This window comes from Piliocolobus tephrosceles, chromosome 8, assembly GCF_002776525.5.
Source record: "Piliocolobus tephrosceles isolate RC106 chromosome 8, ASM277652v3, whole genome shotgun sequence".
Classification (NCBI taxonomy): Eukaryota; Metazoa; Chordata; class Mammalia; order Primates; family Cercopithecidae; genus Piliocolobus; species Piliocolobus tephrosceles.
The window spans coordinates 98349957-98373431 of record NC_045441.1 but is presented as its reverse complement, the minus strand read 5'-3'; the positions used below and the strand labels follow the sequence as shown (position 1 = coordinate 98373431).

Here is a 23475-nt window from a genome sequence, read left to right as displayed (position 1 = left end):
AGGTCTGGAAGCTAGGTGGGTGTTGGCCTGATTTGGGGCACAGATCAACACCCTGTGGTTTAACTGCAGAACTGTCTTTCAAATGGAATCTTATATAGAACCCCAATCTATAAATATATATGGAAGCAGAACTGTTGAGGTTGAAATTAGGGCAGGGTCCAAGCCCCATGGACGCAGCCTTCTCCTGACTTTTTCACCCTCCACCTGCCAGGGCTCCACAGAACATTATTTGAACTTTGTTGATGTAGAGGAGAGAACATGGGCTTTGGAATGAGACAAAGCAATTCAAGACTCCCCCACTAACTGTGCGACTTTGGGCAGGTTACCTCATCCCTCTTCACCTCCATTTCTTCATCTGTAAAATGGGTACCCTGCCTGCCTCAGGGAGTTGTTGGGATGATGTGACTGATGTGAGGCTTAAGGTTAATTTTCTCCTCCCTTCTCTGCATGATGTCTTTCCCCATCGCCCCTAGCTGGATGCAACTCTTCCTGCTGAACATCCACAAAACTCTGTTCTTCTGTACCACTTCCCCTCCTGCCATGCTGTCATCTGTGCCACCTCCTGCTTCTCCCATGCCGTCATCTGTGGCCTGATTCAGATTCTAGGATTCTTTCCCAAGCAAGGATATACCTTTTCAGTTCTGTGCTCTCAGTGTTCAGAAAGTGGACTCATCATGGGTGCATGGCAGTGCTTGAGATCTTGGTATACTAGTCATTTAACTTAAATTGAAAAAAGTGTGTGTGTTGTGTGTTTAACCAGTAAGTTATGGAGACTTCAGAAATTTGTGGTTAAAGGAAAACTGTTTCTTACTCAACACTTCTGATACCAAATTGTGAGTTTTCCATACCAAGGGGATTCTCTGCAGATACCAATTCAGTGTCCTATGATTTAATTCAGTTCCAACAATAACTACCTGTAGCTGGGGCTGGGCGCAGTGGCTTATGCCTGTAATCCCAACATTTTGGGAGGCCAACTGGGGAGGGTTGCTTGAGCCAAGAGTTCAAGACCATTCTGGGGAACATGGTGAAACCCCATCTCTACAAAAAATTTTAAAAATTAGCCGGGCATGTTGGCATGTGCCTGCTGTCCCAGCTACTCAGGATGCCGAGGTAGGACAATCACTTGAACCCAGGAGGTTGAGGTTGCAGTGAGCTATGATGGTGCCACTGCACTCTACCCTGGGTAACAGTGTGAGACCCTGTCTCAAAAAAATGCGAACCAAAAAAACACTACCCAGAGTTAGCACAGACCCCACAGATTAAAGGCTCAGTCCCACAAAACTGTACCCCCACTTCAGATGCCAATCACAAGTAATAGGTCCCCAGGTTACCCACATTTCTGTCTGAGTTGGCTATAAATTAGGCGTCTCCACACCCCTCCTCAGGTTCAATAATTGGCTATAACGACTCACAGAACTCAAGGAAACACTTTACTAATGTTTACTTATGTAAATGGTTTATTTCTATTACAAAGGATATAAATGAACAGTCAGAGATAATAGGGTGAGGTCTGGTAGAGTCCTAAGTGCAGGAGTGTCTGTCCCTGTGTGGAGCTGGGGTTCACCACCCTCCCAGCATGTGGATGTGTGTAGTAATCTGGAATCTCTTTAAACCCCATCCTTTAGGGTTTTTGGAGGTTCCCTGCATGGTTGATTAAATCATTGGCCATTGATGATTGACTCAATCTCCAATTGGTCTTTCTGGTGACCAGCCCCTAGCCTGAAACTGCCTTATGTACCCCAGCCACCAGTCATCTCATTAGCATAAAAAGACACTCCAGAGATCCCAAGGGTCTGAGAAGCTCTTGCGTCAGGAAACTGAGGACTAAGACCAAATATAATGAAAGACATTCCTATCACCCCTGTCACTCAGGAAATTACAAGGGTTTTAGGAGCTCTGTGCCGGGAACTGGGGATAAAGACCAAATACATATTTCTTATAATATCACAATATCACAGTACCAGTGTGAAAAATAGAATGTCATAGTGGAAAAGTCATGAATTCTGGTGTCAAACAGAGGCAGGTTAGAATCCTAACATTTACGAGCTATTTGACCTTGAGCTAATTATGACTTTCTGAGCCTTCTTTTCCTCTATAAAATAAGGATGGCAATTCCTGCTTTGCAGAGTTCCTGTGAAGAACACAGAAAAAGGTTGTATCGTTTTCTGGCACATGGTAAGGGAATAAAGAAAGGATTGTCAATAAATTGTGGCTATTTTTTATTAAGTTGAATGTTTCTTATGAAAAATGGGAAAACCAATTCAGTCAAGTGCTTCCTGCCTTCGTTTCTTGCCCTGTCTCAGAGGACGTGCACGCTGAGGTCAGCCCACAGACTTTCGCCTGTGATTCATCTTTTGCTTCCCACACTCTTGGAGGCAAGAAATGCCGGCCTGAATGTGATTACATTTGCTAGGAGTCCTGAGGGCTTGGCTTTGCAAATATTGGTTTACATTCACATTAGGCCCCTATGGCAGCTCTTTTAGAAATGCTGTGAAGCTCCAGTATCTCTCTGGGTTCCCTGCCAAGGTCCATCCAGCCTGTGCCATAGCGTCCTACAGGGGTAACATGGAGCCCCCCACCCAGGGCTGGCCACAATCCTTCTGCTCCTGATCGTGTGCCCCATGCTGGCATCCCCAATGTAGAAAGCAGGTGCAACTACTTCTGGGGAGACCCTTTGCTTGGCATGGACGTAGAGTGCTCTGGGAACCACATTCTGTGTCACTCCATTAGGGATGGCTTCCTCGGATCTGTTTCCTAAATCTGTACCAACAACCTTTTAGACACTTTTTAAACTTCTACCCAGGAGATCTAGGATTTTGAGAGATGAGTTTGTTTCTAAAGTCCCTTAGGTGAATGGGTAAGGTTATTTAGGAATAGCTGTAGAAAGGGGGAAGCAGAAACAAGAAGCCTTACCTTGGGAGTCCCAGTTCCACTCTGCAGGCATCTCTGTCCTTTGTAGCTGTCCATCCCAATTTGTGGCTTGATGCATTGACATGGCGTGTGCGCCTAGTGGTTGAGCATAACCTCTCTAGGATCCATCTGTTAGATTAAAATTCCAGCTCTAGGCCAGGCGCAGTGGCTCACATCTGTAATCCCAGCGCTTTGGGAGGCCAAGATGGGCAGATCACCCTGAACTCGGGGATTCAAGACCAGGCTAGGCAACATGGCGAAACTCCGTCTTTACCAAAAATACAAAAATATTAGCCAGGCGTAGTGTTGTGCTCTAGCTACTTGGGAGGCTGAGGTGGGAGGATTGCTTGAGCCTGGGAGATAGAGGTTGCAGTGAGCTGAGATTGTGCCACTGCACTTCAGCCTGGACAATGGAGCAAGACCCTCCCTGTCTCAAAAAATAAAAATTAAAAAAATTCCAGCTCTACACCTTATTCCCCATGTGACCCTGGGCAGGTTACTTTGCATCTGTGTTTCCATTTCTGTATTAAAATGGAAATAATAATTTATCTCATAAAGTTTCATGTTGATTAAAGCAACTTGCATGTGGAAAGCACAGTTGTACAACAAAGTTTGCTTTAAAAAAAAGTTTCACAACTATTAACTGAGGGATAAGCTACAGAGATTTGTAATGAAATCTTGTCCAGTGTTTCCACTTGTGATTACTATGGAAAGGAAGATGTTTGTGGCTCTTCCTCTTGTCAGAGCTGTGGTAGGTCCTTACCTCAGCCCAGAGAGAACCCAGGGACAGGGCAGGGGATGCTCTGTGTGTGTGTACACAGGCATGTATGTAAGATGAAAACAGGGAGGTGCAAGGTGCCTATGCTGGAAAAAAATTGTTTATTACTTTTTAGTAATTGTGTATTTTCAGTCAATTTGGACTACTGTAATTAAAGAAAAAAATAATAGGTAGACCCAGGTTGTAGTTTTGCAATTGGGAGTTTGTAATTTATGGTGAGTTGTCTGATTTGCCTAAATGAAAGAAGTAGGATTTTTTGGGGGGTCCTTATCTTCTAATATAGTTACATAACTATATTAGATAACTAATAGAACATAACTACCTACAATGAAGCAGGGTTTCTCAGCAGGGGCACTATGGACATTTTGGGCTGAATAATTCTTTGCTGTGGGGCTCATTCTGTGTCTTACTATAGGATGTTGAGTGGCTTCTCTGACCTCTACCTACTGAATAGCAATAGCAGTCCCCACCCCACTCCTAATCTTGACAACCAAAACCATCTCGGGACATTGCCAATATCCCCTAGGGTGCAAAATTGCCCCCAGTTGGGAACTACTGCCATAAAATATAACGTGCCCCCATTTGTTATAACTGTATTTCATGCTTTTCTGTATTTAAATTTTTTATCAAAGTGAAATATATATTTATGCCCAGAAATGACTTCTGTGGAATCACATCCACATGTAGAAAGTTGACTCCTTCAGCTTGCACAGAGCTAGCCATTGGAATTATTTCCCTATCACACGTACATGCAAAGTGTAAAACAAGCTATCTTACAGCAGTCCATAAAGTTGCAGTCCTTTCCATTTCAAAATAATTTTTTTTTTAAAAAAAAAAAAAAAGGGCAAAAGAAATAACACCTTCATGTACACAAATCCCACAGAATTTGTCAGCCACACTTGGCACTAGTCCTCTCAGCAGAAAACCATACGGCTCCACACTCCACCCATCAGACAGAGATAATCCTTGGATGTCACTGTTACTTAAAAAAAAAAAAAAAAAAAAAATGGTTTAGAACCAGAGAACCTGGATATCATTCAATAGACAAGAGAGGATTCGATTTTTTTTTTTCCTCCCTCTCAGAGAGGGCTTTTTATTCCCTTTTCTGATTATATTTTTGAATGCCCTTCAAGTAGCTGTTTTTCATGTTGATGGTGATGCAGTAGAATTTAATGAACTGTGAGCTAAAGCAGAGAGGCTGAGCAGAAAAATAAATGAGTGGCAGAAACTCACCCCTGGAGCGAGGCATGGCATGTCCTGGCTGGCACCCCATCCTTCTGTGTACATCCAGATGCTGATGCTGGTTGGATACCGAGAACAGCATGTCTCAGCAGTGCTACACATGGGAGCCTAATTAATGAGGATCCAAGGTTCCCGGCAATTGTTCTTTTTATTTTGTCTATCTCCGGGTGACCTCTGGTTGAGGAAGAGACAAATCATGTGTGCCTCTGAGCCCCAGAGAGAGCTAGTCCTTCCCAATGTCAGTGCCCCCTGGGCTTTCCAGAATGTCAGGGGCATCGTCACCTGCTAATTATCCCGCCAAGACTTCCTTTCTGAAGGTGTTGCTTGCCATTGCGCGGGGTTTGGCAATGGCAAGCAACACCTTCTTTTTGTCAATTAAGTTAGATTTGTTTGCTGACATTAAATTGTTGTTATTGTTAGTTGTCTTTTATATGACTAGATTTTTTTTTACATCAGAAGTATAAAATAATTGAAGGAAATTATTCTCGTTGAACATATTCTTTGTCAAGTTTGATAGCATTAATTAATAAGACTTGGCAAGAGCACGTGAATCTGTGCAAACTTTATTTCATTAGTAGAATTTTTTTATCTTTAATTTGATCAATCTTTCCCAAATCCAGAATTAACTCCTGGTATTGATATAATCTTTTGAGTTCCTTATGATCAGAAACAATGTCTGCTATTGTTTTTGCTTATTTCATTTTTCCACCATTCCTAGTAAAGTGCAGTTACACTATAGATGCTAAGGAAATCCTTATGATGGACCCTAAGAACATCTCAAAGGAAAGAAATGACAGAATGACTGATTAATGAAGGGTTATCCCATAAATCAAGTATTACAACCGAGAGAATCTACGACTAAGTAGGACTATGTTTTGCTTCACTTCGAGTTTTTATATTTTGAACTTGCTACTGCTCAAATTAAAGTTAATGCTGGGTCCAGAACATAGCAGGTTGACCTGGTCCCACTTTTCACTCCACTAATGCAGGATAAAAATAACAGCAATAAAGCTAAAACACTTACTGAGCACTGACTATGTGCTAAACATTTTAATGTGTTATTTAATCATGCCATCACCCTAAGGGATATCTGGTTGTATTATCTTTATCTCACACTCAAGGAAAGGGAGACCTGGAGGACTTAAGAAATTTGTTGAAGGTCAGGCTGATGTAAGTGGCAGAACCAGAATTCCAATGTCTGACTCCAGAGTGCCTTAACTACTACATCGGTTGTATGTTTTGTGTCTCAAACTCGCTGCAATGCCATAACTAAACTTGGATGAAGAAAAGTCATTTTCATCCCCTGTAGGATGCTAAAAAGTAAATAACAGGTGCTTGGGGCAGGTGAGCTTCATTACTCTTTCTCATTTTAATCCACACTACTGATCTTCTCTGCTTATTGGCATAGGCAGAGAACTTGAACCAATTTTGAGGGAAGGAAGAAGGAGGAATAAATTGGTAATAGGGAATACGTTTAGAGCCTTAACCACAGCATTTGAAATAGACCTTTAAATACATGAAAGCAAGAAGAAGGAAGCTTGCAGAAGAGATGGAGTGGGTACCACATATGTTCTCCTAAAAGTTCTACCTGTAGTTTCTTGTTTATCCCCAACAAATGAGCAGATCCATGAGACTCACAAAGAGTAGATAAATTCCTCCGTATTCAATGAAATTCTCTTTTTTCATGTTTCTGTGAATCGAGTAGAAATGTTGCAAATAAGCACACAGCAGATATAATGGTTCAGCTCAAATTTAGAAATAAATTAATAGGATCTTCATAACTTTAGGATTATTTAGTTCATATATATATATACAGGGTCTTCCTCTGTCCCCCAAGCTGGAGCACAGTGGCATGATCACTGCTCACCGCAACCTCAACCTCCCAGGCTCAGGTGATCCTCCACCTTAGCCTCCTGAGTAGCTGGGACCACAGGCATATGCCACCATGTCTGGCTAAATTTTTTTGTATTTTTTGAAGAGATGGGGGTTTCACCATGTTGCCCAGGATGATCTCAAACTGCTGGGCTCAAGTGATCCTTTCGCCTCAGCCTCCCAAAGTTCTGGGACTACAGGTGTGAGCCACCACATCCAGCCAGAATTCATTTTTAGTTGAAACAATCTTCTAGTTGTAATCTCATCAAAGCCTATTTCTTGAAGGCTGAGTGTCTTGGATTACATTATCCAGAGTCACATGGTTTCAATTCATTTATTTATTTGAAAAATATTTATTGAGCACCTGCTGTATGCCAGGCACTGTTCTAATGCTGCAGACACAGTGGTGAACAAGACAGGTAAGGGCCTGGTTTTCTTGAGACTTATGTTCTGGTGGGTTAAATAACAAATAAATACATGATCAAGCCATGTGAAGAGCTGTCACAAGAGTGTCCCAGCAGAGAACACAGAAGAGTAAAAACAAACAAGGCATGTTTGAGGGCTTCGGAGTAGTAGACAAGGACCAGAATGTCAGAGTTATGTAGAACAGAGTCTGAAGGTTGGGTTTTATTCTGGGTGTGGTGCTAAGATACTGGAGGGTATTGAGTGAGGGAAAGACATAATCTGGTTTCTGTTTTCTGAAGCTCACTCTGGCTGCAGTGGGGCCCAGGAGACCCGGAAGGGGCTAATGCATAGCTAGCGGTAACGGATCATTGTGGTAGCTGTGGAGATGGAGAGAAAAGGATAAACTCGAGATCTGTTTTGGAAATGTAGCTGACAGAATTTGCTGACAGATTGGATTGGATTAGATTGGAAAGGGAAGAGTCAACATTTATTTAGAGTTAGGTTGAAGGAGAATGGCCAGTGGCTTGGCAGAAAAAGTAGCAGAGAATGACTACACGGAAGCCAAGAGAAGAAAGCATTTCATAGATCATGTCAAATGCCAAGAGGCTGAGTAAGACGAAAGAGAAGAGGTCACTAAGTTAGTGACCTGAGGGTTATTGACCTTGACAATAGCCAGTTGACAATAGGCAATTTTATTTGTGTCTTGAGATTTTTTTCCAGGAACAGATGACTTCATTTTTGCTTCACCAATTGCCACCATTTTTAGGCTGGTAGCACCCTCAGTGGTTTATTGGCGTGTATGCTGAGCTCAGCTGACACCCAACTGAATCGTCAGCTGGCTCCTTTGCCCTCTGCATCTCTGTGACCTATAGCACTGATTACTGTGCAGCAGAGTGACTGTGAACACTAGGCAGTGAGCTCCTGAGGGCTAGGACTGTGCCTTGGGCATCCCCTGAGCCCCACCAGGGAGCACTTTTCCTGGCTTCTAGTAGACACTCAGAGGTGTCTGGGATAGGCCGAGGTGGGTGGATCACCTAAGGTCAAGAGTTCGAGACCAGCCTGGCCAACATGGTGAAACCCTGTCTCTACTAAAAATTCAAAAATTATCCAGGCATGGTGGCACATGCCTAATCCCAGCTACTCAGGAGGCTGAGGCACGAGAATCGCTGAATCTGGCAGGCAGAGATTACAGTGAGCCAAGATTGTGCCACTGCATTCCAGCCTAGGTGACAGAGCAAGACTGTGTCTCAAAAAAAAAAAAAAAAAAAAAAATGTCTGGGATAAACAGGTGGATAAACAGGCAAATGGAAGCACTCCTCCTATCCCAAATTCAAGTGTTCTTGGCACCTTCTGCTTTGCCAATATTAGCATATATGGTGGCTGGTGCAAACGCTTATGTACTAATCCACCCCTCCCCCCCCATACTCTCAAGGAGCTAGGACCCCTGCCAGACTCACCATTCAATTCCCTGAGTCCACACAAGGAGTGCTGGATGTCAAAAGTTAATGCCTAATATACTGTTTTTGTTTGCTTGGGGTTTTTTTGTTTTTGTTTTTGTTTTTTTAAAAAAAGAAACTTGGAAGAAAGAAGGAAGGAAGCCAGCAAGGAAGGGAAATTGACTCACCAGTTGTGAATAAGCCAAATTCCACATGTAAGCGAGTACATTCATTTAGAAGACATGGCTGCTTGAAAGAGAATGACCGGCCGGGCCCGGTGGCTCAAGCCTGTAATCCCAGCACTTTGGGAGGCCGAGACGGGCGGATCACGAGGTCAGGAGATCGAGACCATCCTGGCTAAAACGGTGAAACCCCATCTCTACTAAAAATACAAAAAACTAGCTGGGCGAGGTGGCGGGTGCCTGTAGTCCCAGCTACTCCGGAGGCTGAGGCAGGAGAATGGCATGAACCCGGGAGGCGGAGTTTGCAGTGAGCTGAGATCCGGCCGCTGCACTCCAGCCTGGGCAACAGAGCAAGACTCCGTCTCAAAAAAAAAAAAAAAAAGAAAGAGAATGACCAACTCTGTTGAGACGCAGTTGGAAAGGCTGATGCAGGGAGACATCCTTGCTCTGTGAGCAGTGGGGAGTCCATGGCTTTGATCCCTGACCACAGCTGATTGCTGGAGGGCTCTCACTGTAATGTGACCCCTGGCTTCTGACTCATCACTGGCGTGTCCTCGCCATGCAGGCTGCTCCATTCCATTCCTCAGAGCTGTATCCACTGAGGAGAATTTGGATAACAGTCATTGCTTTATTTAAATCTGAGTAAGGAATGTTAGTAGCGTTGATTCGAAAGGTCATCTCGGAATTCTCCCTATCCTGAGCCATAAGCAGAGAAGCATCTCCCAAATAGTGCTTTCTCTATAACAGTAAGCCCATAGGAAGAACAAGGGTTTGGGTGAATGCATACCCTTGGGAAACTGTGCCAGATTCCCCCTCCCAGAGCCTCGTAGCAGCTATTAGCACATTAAAGTGCCAAGGGGTCTTGAAGTCAAAAACAAAAATGCATCTATTTCACATTGGAGTCACATCGCCCTCATCCAAATTCAGCCACATGCAATGGGCAACAAGAACAACAAAAATGCATGTTTTTCCTAAGAACATGGCCCTAGACACTAGCTCACCCTTTCGTCTGGTGTCTGAGCAAAGAAACAAAGATATTTCCCAACCCTGGAGGAGAAACTGGCCATGGGAAGGGCCCACTGTCCCACATACTACGTATACTGTACTCTTTCAAGAGGAGTTTTTGTCATACAGGATTTTCGACTCCCACCCTGACACTAGAACCCAATCCCATGTAAGCTGCAGCATTCTACTGTCAATTTTCTTTAGGGAGGCCCTCGGAGTATTCTCAAGGAGCTGATTCTTGTGTCTTTATCTGGGGTCACAGAGAGTTACTGACTCCTTCCTGGAGTGTCACATGCTAGAAACCTGTGTGCAGGCTTGCCCCTAGATGCTGCAAATCTCTAAAGATACTTCCAAGCTATGTCTTTTCTAAATCCGAAGTGCTTCTTCCCATGATGTATAGAGCTACTGTGCTAGGCTTTCTTTCTGTTTTGTTTGTTTGTTTGTTTGCCCCCCTCCCCCCGAAAAAGGTGCTGTTAAATTGATGTTGCATCTCACAATTAATGACATCCTGGAATCGGAGAATACCGTTGATGGTTTGGGTAGGACCTTTCCCTTGTTCCTTTGCAGGGCCAGGTGCTTCTGAAAACAGAGTGCAAATTTGGGAATGCTGCATAGGAGACGCATAGGAAATAGATAGGTCCGGGGGAAAACATAAATTGGGGGGCATAAAGGATGAAAGAGTCAGTAAACCATTTCACTATGATGAATCCCACTTCATCTGGAAAAAATAATCTGTTTTTTTCCAGAGAAAGCAGCCATTGTCTTTGTTTTACCATGCTGGAACTACGGATTTCTAAGATTTGGTTTCTGTTATTTGTTTGTTTATTAGCATCATAGATACTTTGCTTTTCTCCCCCTGAATTATTTTCTCAAATTCCAAAGCCTTCTCTAGAGGTGCATTTTCCTAAGGTAACAATGGCTTAGTTTACATCATGGCTGTGGTTTTCTGCTCATCTTTATAAGTGGCTGCCTCCACCCCATACGTAATCTTCTTAAACAAGCACCTTCTTAAATGAGGCAACCCTCTTAACCAAAGAGCACTACCATATACTCATTAATAAGAAGGCTGTGGGGCCAGGCGCGGTGGCTCACACTGTAATCCTAGCACTTTGGGAGGGTGAGGCTTGTGGATTACTTGAACTCAGGAGTTGGAGACCAGCCTGGCCAACATGGCAAAACCCCGTCTCTACTAAAAATACAAAAAATTAGCCAGGTGTGGTGGTGCACGCCTGTAATCTCAGCTACTAGGGAGGCTGAGGCAGTAGAATCGCATGAACCTGGGAGGCAGAGGTTTCAGTGAGCCAAGATCGTGCCACTGCCCTCCAGCCTGGGCGACGGAGGGAGACTCTGTCAAAAAAAAAAAAGAAGCCTGTAATCCCAGCACTTTGGGAAGCTGAGGCGGGCAGATCACACGGTCAGGAGATCGAGACCATCCTGGCTAACACAGTGAAACCCTGTCTCTAGTAAAAAGACAGAAAAAAAAAAAAAATAGCCAGGCTTCTGTAGTCCCAGCTACTTGGGAGGCTGAGGCAGGAGAATGGTGTGAACCTGGAAGGCGGAGCTTGCAGTGAGCCGAGATCGCACCACTGCACTCCAGCCTGGGCCACAGAGTGAGACTCCGTCTCAAAAACAAACAAACAAACAAAAAGTTGCTGGCTCTGACTGACCCCCTAATCCTATGACCTGCATTTGTCAGCTCTGGGCATCATCCTGATAGTGACACTAGCTCCGAAAACATGAATCAAGTCTCCCAGTGCGTTTAAGAAGGCAGGGGCTAGATGGTGTCCCTTTGAAAATTTTCCTCCCACTTTCTTGACTGAGCTGCCTTTGTCATATTCTTACAACAAACCCATGGGTCCCTAGGGATTGGTGGTGAGGAACTTCTAGCCCTTACGGCCAACCTTTGCCTTAGCTGCTCTTCGAGGTGGATACTGGTGATGGTGGCAGTGCAGAGCCAGCCTAGGAGACAAGTGGGGTGGCCAGAGAAAGAGGGTGTACCCCAGAGCTGCCCTCCTCTGTGGCTTGTAATATTTGTGACCAAGAAACCACTGGGCTTTTTGCCCTCCCCAGTGCCCCATATGGAGGCTGAAGAACTATGGTCCTTTCATTTATCTCTTTTTAACCACTTCTTCCCGACCCTTGCTTGTCTATACAACTATTGATCAATGTTACTACGATCCTGCGTTCCATCCTTTTAAAGTCGTTAGGGGGTTTCTTTTTCATATTTATTTCATTATTCAGCCGGCACTGGAGTTGTATTGGGCTGGTAGCACATCCTGGGGAGGAACCATCCATCTGGTTTTGATTTTGATTGGGGGGATTTTTAGGGTGAAGTGCTCATTTTTCCTGAGATACCTGGGCCTATATCTTCCCCTTGTGTCTCCTGTTTAGCTTTTCCCACTGCTTTTTCAGAAGTGAAAGAGCAGACAGAAGGTCCCCTACAAACAGTTAACTATGGTATTTTCTCGATTCCAGGATGCCATTAATTGTAAGGTGCCACATCCATTAAATAGCACCTTTTCCCAGGTCCTGGGGACACTTCAAGGACAGTCTTGTCATCCACCCACCACTGGTGAGCAGAAAGAGATGGGTAGAGCGTGGCAGTGCAGGGCATGGGCCGGGGAGTGTACCAAGAGCAGCTTCTAGCACCATATGACTAGGTCATAATTAACCCACACATGTCCCTTCTTGTCTTCTGGGAGTCAGGTGCTTCACTTTCCCTTTGGCTTAGGGTTTAGTTCAAAATAGAAAATAATGAAGCTTCAATGGTCTGGGAGTTTCCTGCTTCTTATGATACCCCTGATAATTGTCATGTAAATTAACTAGTCCTATAGCAGCTAGGCCACACATAGGAAAAAAACCACACCACTGCTAGATGGTAATTTAGGAATGCGATTTTAGTTTTCGGATGTAAAGGGTGGTGAGGGCGTGGCCTTACTATTGTTTTATTTTTGATACTAGTTTAATTTATGGTGGTCAGAGAACGTTATAGGTTATCCATTTTATAATTCATGATAACTTCCTTTGTGACTAGCTAGCATGCGAACCACTTTTGTAAATGTCTCACGTGATTGAAAAATGTATATAATCTCTATTGTGTGCAGAGTTCCATACATTTATTTTATATTTTGTAATTTAGATCATGTATGATTAGAAAATTTATTTAATCTCTCTTTTGTGTGCAGGCTTCCATATATTGTTTATTTTATTTAAATCTTGTTCATTCTTGCCATTTTTTGTCTGCTTGCTCTGTAATTTCTGAGAAGAGAGTTTTAAGTCTCCTATGATAGTTGTAAGTGTGTCAGTCTCTCCTGTAACTCTGACAGCTTTTGCTTTACAATTTTGAGGCTGTCCTGTTGGGTACATGTAAGCTTAATTGTGACGTCTTTTTAGTAATGTTGTCTTTGTGCCTATTAATGCTTTTGCCTTAGGTTCTATTTTATCTGATTAACATGGCTATTCAATTTTCTTTGGGTCAATATGTATTTGCCTCATTTGTTTCTTTCTAATCTTTTATTTTCAACTTTTCTGTGTCATTTTGTTTTAGGTGTCTCTCTTATAAAGCAGTATATAGCTGGCTTTTAAAAAGTCCAATCTGACCAGGCGCAGTGGCTGATGCCTATAATCCCGGCACTTTGGGAGGCCAAGGCAGGCAGATCACCTGACGTCAGGAGTTCGAGACCAGCCTGGCCAACATGGTGAAACCCCGTCTCTACTAAAAATACAAAAATAAGCCAGGCATGGTGACATGTGCCTATAATCCCAGCTACTCAGGAGGCTGAGGCAGGAGAATTGCTTGAACCCAGGAGGCGGAAGTTGCAGTGAGCGGAGATCATGCCACTGCACTCCAGCCTGGACAACAGAGCGAGACTCTGTCTCAAAAAAAAAAAAAAAAAGTCCTATCTGATATTGTCTTTTAATAGGTGAGTTTTATCCATTTACAATTATTGTAATTACTTTATATATTTGGACTTATTTCTAACTTCTAATTTATATTTCTGTTTACATTGCTTTTTATTTGCTTCTTTGTTCTCCTTTTCTGCCTTCCATTAGATTAGTACAATTTTCCTTACCCTGTCCCCATTTTTCCCCCTGCTATCTTGGTCACAATAGACTTTATTTCTAAAACCTGTGTGTTTAATGACTGCCACTATGTTTTTAACATGCATACAGAACTTTAGTTTTTAAAGACTAAAGTTATCCAAGATCTCTATCTTCTCAGATAACACAACGATGTTTGCTTACTTTACCCACTTACAGTCAACTGGTAATCACAATAAAGAATTGAAATCATGGCCCAAAACACTGGCAGTGCTTCTCAGCCTACTAATTCATAGGCGATTAGAGGCACTCTGATTAATTTATGAAGCATGAACTTTTTGCTGATTCACTGTTTTACACCCTGAGATGCTTTGGGGCACATCTCAAGTTCAAGTGATACTTCATTCATAGCTCATAATCTATCTCTCAAGTTCCCGAAAGTGTTCTCAAGTAGGATTGGACAAAGGGGAACTCAGAATCCTATTATCCACTACTAGGACATATTTTCATAAATCAGATCTGTTGTTTTGTCATAATTTTCAGTGAGAACATCAGGGGGCTCCTCCTCCCTGCTTGACACCTGCTTCCCTGTTGTTTTTTTTTTTTAATTATTATTTTATAAAACACCTGTTCCCTCTTCCTTTGATTCTCAAACTTTACTGTGCATATATATCTTCCAAAAAATCTTGTTAAAATGCAAATTCTGATGCAATTCAGTAGGTCTGTATTTTTGTTATTATTTTTATTTATTTATTTATTCTTTGAGATGGAGACTTGCTCTGTCACCCAGGCTGGAGTGCAGTGGCACAATCTCAGCTCACTGCAACCTCCGCCTCCGGGGTTCAAGCAATTCTGCTGCCTCAGCCTCCTGAGTAGCTGGGATTACAGGTACCCACGACCACACCCAGCTAAGTTTTGTATTTTTAGTAGAGACGGGATGTCACCATGTTGGTTGGGCTGGTCTTGAACTCCTGACCTCATGACCCACCTGCCTTGGCCTCCCAAAGTTCTGGGATTACAGATGTGAACCACTGCACCCAGCCCAGGTCTATTTTTGACGTGATTCTTGGTGATGCTGGTGCTTTTGGCCCACAGACCCCACTTTGAGAAGCAAGTGCTTAGAGAACAGAATTTAGCTAGGAAACTTAAGTTTCAGCTCTAGGTCATGGTTCCTTGATACTTACAGAATAACAGATAAAGAAACTTTCTCTTTGAAGGGCTTGGAGTTCAGGATTATTTTAACTCTAAAGGTCTTCTTAAGGTCTAGCAGGGTCTCTCCGTCCCTCCTTGGGCTCAGATCAGACTGGCTGAAAGTGAGTGGTCATTCAGTGCTCTGTGAAGTCCCTCCACCTCCGCCGCCAATTCCTCTGCTGTCCCTCTTAAGGTCAGCACAGCACACACTTCTAGTCTCAGGCCTGTCACTGTGTCATTTAGATGTGACTCATGTGAGTCAGTGCCCTGAGGAAAAGTCTGCCTGGGGTTAGGGGCAGGCTTCCTGGTAATTTATGTTTAACACAAGCTTTTAATAGAGATACACTCCTAAGTAGTAACCAGGAAAAAGATTCTCTCCTCTTAACAGGTATCCATTTATAGGACTCAGCTGTTGAAGCTCAAGGGTAGCATTAGGCTTAAGCTTAATCTTCTGTATACCGTAATTTACAGCACTGAGTAAAGCATTGTATGTACAACTATTTCAGTCATTTGCCATGATAAATAGCTATTGCTCTTGGCAGAGCAGAAACGCCATCTAGGCTTTCCATTTATGAATATTGAATTGTCTCAGGCAGGCTTTTGCAGTAAGTTTTTAAAGGGGAAATCCCCAACTAATCACATCGCCACACTGGCCCAAAATGTCATCTCCCTGCTACGAGCACCAGTCAGATCTTAATCCAGGCAGCAATTCTGCAGTGCACGTGTTTCTGGTGAAGCCTGCACAAAGCACTTGTAGCAATTCCAAGTGCAAGTCCTGCTAAAGGCTGCACTTTTACACCGAATGCCACGAGCTGTTAGGGAGAAGATTCAGCTGGTGGCAGAACGCCACTGGCAAGGATGAGGAAAATAACTTAGAGGTGATAATCTGATGCAGGAAAAATGGAAGGGGCATGATTCTGTCAAATTCCTGATGGTGAAAAGATGATGTCACCTATTGAAACTAAGGAGACAAAAAGGTTAAAGAAAATGCCCAGGCTATAAATCCCTAGGGACCCACTCTTCAGGAACTCAGAGACACATATGCCTTCTACCAGTCTTCTTCTCTTCAGGTACTGTATTCCCTGCTGGCTGGGAGGAAGCAAAGTGGATATTCATATAGGACATCCAGGTAGAATGACCATCTTGTCCTGGGAAATCCCTTAGGCCTGAGTCAGCGGATCACCCTACACTCAGTCTTCCAGAAATTTTCCGTCTTCACCCCCCATTCCTTCCCACCAACAAAATTCCTGTGCCCGAGGAACTAAAATACTCAGGCTGGTATTCTTTAATTTGTCTCACGTTTCTGAGTACCCACTATGTGTCAAGCATTGCCTGAGTGGTGGGATAAGAGAGTCAAGCACGAACACGAGACAGCGAACACACAAAATAGTGTGCTGTCGCCTGTTTTTGAATACCATGAGGTAGACTGGCATGGTCACGCTTCCATGGTCACGCTCCCAAAAGCCACTTCTCAGCAATGTCTCTGGAAGATGATTCCTCTGAAAACAGTTGAGAGGCTTCTGTTCTCACATCCGCCTTTTGAGCTTGATCATTTGCCTGTAGAAATATCTTCCATTTCTACAGCATCTTGCTGTTTCCGAAGCAGTCTTGTAGCTCACTCATTTTGATTTTCATAACAACCAAGTAAGGTACACTGGCGGATACTGGTTTCACAGATCTGGAAGTTCAAAGAAATTCAGTGATTTGCCTGAGGCCACGCAAGTGATAGGGGCGGAACTGGGACTAGAATTCAGGATTCCTGACTCCTCACAACTGCATTTTCACAGACAGAGACCCCAGAGGAGGAGAAAAATCACAGAGCAGCAAAAAAATGCACCCAGTACAGGAGGCAATTTTACTTTCATGAAACTTCCAGCATTTACAGTTTCTAATTCTAGATTTACATACAACGAATACATCCTCTAGCTGTCTCGTATCTTCCTTACACAGGACCCAAGCTTTCTGCAATAACTATTTGAAAACTAGTCTTACGATTTTAACTCTGAAGGAAGATTACTCGTCTTCTTGTAGGTTCTGGTCTACCCTTTCATTTCTTGGCTACAAAAGATTCTATCAGAGCAAAAGTTATGGTCATGTCAGCAGATGCTGGGAGTAAATACCTTCAGCATTCTGATTAGTTGCAATAGGTAATAAGAGAACTGTGCAGACCCAAAACTCCAAGTATGTGTTTCATGCATGTAAACCTACTCATGATGGGTTTTGGCTGAAAGCTAAACATTGATGTCTTTGCCACCAAAGCTTAGAGTCACTTATTAGTATTCTGAGAGCTGGAGTACAGGCACAGATACAACTTGATCCTGTTAACATCTCTCATTCCCAGGCCACAGATAAATTTGTTGAATAGGAAGTTGAGAGAAAGCGATCTGGAGAGAGAATTGTATGCAAGTGGCTCAAGTGACCTGGCAATTTGGGAGTCCCTTGCAACCTTGCTATGACTTCCTACCTCTGTTTGCCCATCTATGGAATGGGTATGGTGGTTATACACCAAGATTATTATTAGAAATGATAAATTTGAAAATGCCTTGGCATGTAAATTGTGCCATAATTATACCTCACTGCCACATGGAAAATAGGCATTGTTAGCTGAAATGTGTAATGAGGTTAGGCAGGGAACATCAGTTGGTGGCAGAAAGAGTGTTTCCAGAGACAAGAGGTGTAAGGAGAGGGGGTCACATGCTCACTAAGGAGAACAGAGAGACCATCTACGAAGCGGCCTTGGGCATCACGATGGAATGTTCAAAACAAACAAGCATAAAATGAACGTTTGGACATCTGGCCTGAATTTAGAAACAGATAAGGGGCTTGGAGATGAGCCTGTCTTCTCACGCTGCAGGCTCTGCACTCCAGCCTTGATTACCAACTGAATTCCAGAGGGGTGGACTGGAGAAGGAGGAAGGCCTGAGCAAGCCATTGCCCACATGGGCTGCAGCCGCTGGGTTTCAAGGAGCTTTCTATCGGAGAGGCAGCAGAGAGGTTCTGAAAGAGCCAGACCCCAGAAAACAGCTATCTGGGCTTGACCTTAGCTCTGCTATTCACTGGCTGTGTGACCTTCAGCCAGTCCTCATCTCTCTGTGCCTCAATTTCATCAACCTCAAAATGGGGGGAATAATAGTACCTGTCTCAGAGGTTGTCAAGAGGATAAAATAAGTAAATAGGACTGCAATGTGTAGGAGAACACAAGGCATCTATACACTTAAACACAGCGAGGCACTTCTCTGGCCTTGTGAATTTCAGCACATGGCAGAGAAGAAACACAAGCTGGGCTGGCTGAGGAAAGCTCGCCTCCAGAGGACTGAGTGGGTTAACCTTGAATTACATAGTCATTCCCAGAGAGGACGCATGGCGGGAGAGAAGCAGCAAGGCTCGTAGCTGGATGGATACATGGCCTTGGCTGGACCACTGGCTGGCGAGTATAGGGGCTTATGTAGGGCTAGGTTTTGCTCAGGTGGACCCTCTTGAAACTCCCAGTGGGCCTCCCTCCTAACCCCAGGAAAGCTAGAATCTTGGGGGCTTCTGTGTCCCCAGAAGCAGATTCCAGTGGCCAGTGTCCTGGAAATTGTTGTCCACTTGTCTCACTTGTATCAGTCTTTTCTAGGGTCATTTACTGACACTATGCTTTCTCTACTCTGGAGTCATTCCCCTGCAAAATCATCCCCCTGTTATCTGTCTGCCTCAACACAGGAAAAATCCCTGTCACCTGGAACCCTTGCTTCCTGCCCGCCGTCCTGCCTCACTGCAGTGTGTGGGCAGATTTGCTCTCTGCTGCACACGTCTTCAGAAAGACTGAATTTCAGGCTTTCAGAGCAAGCGTCTTTGAATCCACTGGTGAAAGGAGACAGCAGTCATCTGCTGGTTGGTGTTTGCCAAAATGTGGCCTTAGAATGGGATGAAGTGATGGCTCCTGGCACGGAAGCTGGTTCCCCCTGGGTGTACATCCAGCCTGAACAGCTCCTTTAAAACCAGAAGCAATTTGTCATCTTTTGATTCTCTTCCAGCACTGTCCCTGTCGCAGGTAGATAAATGAGGCAGCATATGGGTGTCCAAACGCAGGATCGTCTAATCCCAGCGGTTTCCCATGGAGCCGTCACTTCTCGAGGGTGGAGAGCACAGTGGGGTGGTCCCTGGCTTCGGGATTGTAACCATAAGCATATTTTTTCATCGCATGTCCCATTTATATGCATGAAATGCTTTCTCAGAATCTCCCAGCTTCTGTGTCATTGATAGGTGCATTTCTCATTTCAAAATCCTGAAATGAATCATACATTTGTGAGCTCAACATCTCATGTCTGTAGTTCCACAGAATGCTACTAATCAAATCAATGTCTCAGCACAAGCCAACAAGCATCCCTGACTTAAAAACAGATGGAAGTTGAACTTTTTGTTCTAAAAAGACTTGATTACAGAAATTCAGTGGGAAAGGTGCATACATTTCAGTTTCCTTCGAGTTGCATGCACTGCAAGTGGCTCGAGAGATGCATTCAGGGTTTTCTACGCAGCCCACGTGGACTCTGAATTTGTTGCTTACATATAAATAAAGCCACCAGGTTATGCCCAAGGATGCAATAGGTAGAAGAGGGCTCCTGATCTAGTTGCCAAAGCATGGTTGACCTGTGATTCCTTTGTAAATGAAGGATAAGCCTGTGTGGCGAATGAGCTCAGCCCCTGGGCACACCTCCTGCCTATGCCAAAGGGTTGAGTGTGTTTCTCGTCTGGGCCAGACAGTTTTGATTTCTTCTGTGGCCATAGGTCACATTCTTCAACCCCACAGTTGCCAGATTTAACTAGACATCCTTGGTCACAAGGGCCCAGGCTTGACTGGATCAGTTTAAGTTCATCCCAAATACAGGAACGTCATCTACTCTGATAGTGAGTCCATGAGCATCTTTGAGACCCAGTGAGTCCATGAGCATCTTTGAGACACCCTGAGAAAGGAGAAAATGTGGAGCATCTTCTCCAAGCAAGATCTGTTGAGCATGGATCAGATTCTTACACAGGCTACTAATGCTGGTGACCATAAGAAGTTTATAGCCAGCTCTTCATTATCTGTGGTATTGAAGGAGAAATCTAGCATGAACTTTAAAATTTCAAAATAAGTCCCACAGTTTAGGCTTTAGCCAGGGATTTCATACTAGAAACCTTTTAGGGGAGAGTAGTATTTCCTTTTATGTTTTCCCAATTAATCAGTAGTTTAATGAGCAGCAAAATGACCCAAAGGGGATGAGAGACAGTACAGGAGGATCATTTGCCTGGGGTTAAGAGATGAGTCTGGGTTCCTGTTTCTGCCTCTTTCAGACTCTGTTCATCTACAGACTGTATGTGTTTGCTACATCTGCTTTGTAGGATCAGCATCTACTTTGTAGGATCAGGGAAGGATCAAATGAGTTAATGAATACAGAAATATTCCAAGCCCAGCACACAATACATATGAGCTGTTATGACTTATTTAGGGTTTTTTTGTTTTGTTTTGTTTTTTTCTGACCCAGGCTGGAGTGCAGTGGCACCATCTCTGCTCACTGCAACGTCCACCTCCTGAGTTTAAGCGATTCTCGTGCCTCACCCTCCTGAGTAGCTGGGATTACAGGCATGCACCACCATGCCTGGCTAATTTTTGTATTTTTAGTAGAGATGCGGTTTCACCATGTTGGCCAGGCTGGTCTCGAACTCCTAACCTCAAGTGATCACCTGCCTCAGCCTCTCAAAGTGCTGGGATTACAGGTGTGAGCCATCACGCCCGGCCTAGACTTACTGTAAGAGAAGGTGGCGAGAACTCCTACTTCAAGGAAGATGGTAACACTGAATAGTTTGTTCATTAAGACAGACAGATACCTAAGTGAATCTTTGAAATAATCCTGCATTTCATTCATGGTGGAATCTCATAATCTTTTTTTTTTTTTAAGTCTAAAAGCCTGAGCCAGCTGTACATGATATATTAAACCCACACATTTACTTACTTTAGAAAGGTTACTATTTTGAGAGTATGATCGTTCCTGGAAAAAAAAAAAATTTTTTTGATGTGCCTCCTGTCCATTGAAAAGTTACATATAAAGAATAATTTCCATTCTTTGGATTATGTCTTCAGATTCCTGCATTCTTTTCAAGCTTTGTAATAAAGCAAGGGAAGGGAGTATTGTGAACTCCTTGAGGAAGACATTCCCTATCATTCCTCCACATTGCCCCAGAGTTCACCATGTCTGACAAATAGTGGGTATTCAGTCAATAGCTTATGGCTGAATGAATGATTTAGATGTTTAATCCTATAAGTCAGTGATACACAACTTGTGGTCATGTGTCAGAATCCCCTGGATGGCTTGTTAAAATCAATTGCAGCTCCCCCACCCCAAGTTTCTGATTCAGTAGCTCTGGGTTGGGGCCCCAGAATGTGCATTCCTAGCAGGTCCCCAGATGATGCTGTTGGCCCTGGTACTATACTTTGAGAACCACTGCTTTGGGGTCCACTGCTTAGGTCCATTGTGTGTGTGTGTGTGTGTGTGTGTGGTTTTTTTAATCTTTGCCAAGCCTTCTAGAAAATTGACATCTATCTATGTCTGACTTTGCTCCATTAAACTGAGATTAATTTTGTAAAAATTACTGAGATTTGACCAAATGGAAAAGCTATCTGGATTTTTTTGCTTTTAGTTAAAAACTATGGCCAGGCACCATGGCTCATGCCTGTAATCTCAGCAATTTGGAAGGCCAAGACGGGTGGATCACTTGAGGTCAGTAGTTCAAGACCAGCCTGGCCAACATGGTGAAACCCCATCTCTACTGAAAATATAAAAATTAGCCGGGCATGGTGGCGGGCGCCTGTAATCCCAGCTCCTCAGGAGGCTAGGGCAGGAGAATCACTTGAACCCGGGAGGTGGAGGTTGCAGTGAACCGAGAACATGCCATTGCATTCCAATCTGGGTGACAGAGCGAGATTCCATCTCAAAAAAAGCAAACAAACCAAAAAACTAAATTTTGCCCTGTATATAATTATGAAAGAAGTGACTGTCAGATTGCCACCTCCTGCATGGGTGTCTATGCTAGCAGGACACAGCTGATTATGCTAGCAGGACACAGCTGGTTGGGGTGAAGTATAGTGGCCCACCTTGCAGCATTTAAGCCAGATTGCATCTTCATCCAGTTTTGGGATTCCCACCTAGAGTCAAATGCACTTAACGGCAAAGCTGAAACGAGACATGACCTTTTGCAGAAATTGCAGATGAGCAAAAAGGGCACAGGAGATGAGCATATGATACAAAGGGGAACACGATGTTTGCAAAGTCTTCTCATGCTGGCTGTGGGCCTGGCTGAAGTTATTATCTCCACGGGTTTAGAAACAAGAGGTAGCCTCATAGCCTGAGGAAGACTGCCGTCTGCAAAAAGTCATTCTTCTAATGCCAGATGTCATTCTGGATGGCAGGCAAGAGTGGAATTCCAAACCCAGGTCTTGGGGAGCTCCTCCCTCCTCCATTCCCCCTTCTTGGGAAAAAGTCCTTGAGACTGTGAGGACTGAGTGGACACAGAGGGACGGGTCAGTGGAGGGGGCAACAGGGATACCAGACATCCCAAGAGAGAAGAGATGAAAATAGAACCTAAGAAGGGAATTGAAGGGGAGAAGCAGACGAGAGCCTTACCCTAAAGTAGGAAGAGTGTGTTAATAACCTGTTGCTGCATAACAAATGACTCCAACGTTAGCAGCTTAGAGCAAATCTGTGTTGTCTTGCACAGTTTCCCTGGGCCAGGGATCTGGGAGTGGCTCAGCTGTGTGGTTCTGCTCAGTCTCTCATGAGGCTGTAGTCAAGCTTTCATCTGAAGGCTTAACTGGAGTTGGAGGGCCCACTCCTAAGATGACTCCCTCACATGGCTGTTGACTGGAGGCCTCAGTTCCTGGTGCTCAGTACCTTAGGCCTCTCCACAGCCCTGCTCACAACATAGCAGTTGACTTCCCTGAGAGCCAACAACCCAACAGAGGGAGGGAGAAAGTCAAAATGCCTTTTATGGCCTAGTCTCAGAAGGGACATGCTGTTACATCCACTCTATTCTGTTCATTAAAATCAGTCTCTAAGTCCAGCCCACATACTACAGGAAGGGAATTGGGCTCCACCTTTGGAAGGGAAGAATGTCACCACAGTGACACTCTTGCCAGGCTCAGAAAAGCACAAGAATCATTGACAGGGCCTTTGGTGTAAAGATGAGGAGGGCTGCAGCCATTGGGGCCTAGGGGTGCAGCCTGATTGGGCTCAAGAAAGATGGTTGGGTAGAGGAAGGGGCATTAGAAACTCTCCATGGGCTTGGAGCCTACCATCCAATAGGAGTTGTGCAGGCCCCTTCTCTCTTTCAAGCTAAGGAGTGACTTTGCTTAGAAAAGCAAAGCCACCTGTGAGTCCCGAGACTCAGATCTGGTTCC

At 44.0% G+C, this 23475-nt stretch overlaps 1 protein-coding gene across 12 annotated transcripts in view; it reads left to right on the top strand.

Moving 5' to 3' along the window:
• ATXN7L1 (ataxin 7 like 1) overlaps nucleotides 1–23475 on the top strand; it is a 268359-nt gene that overhangs the window by 91755 nt on the left and 153129 nt on the right. The window lies entirely within an intron of this gene.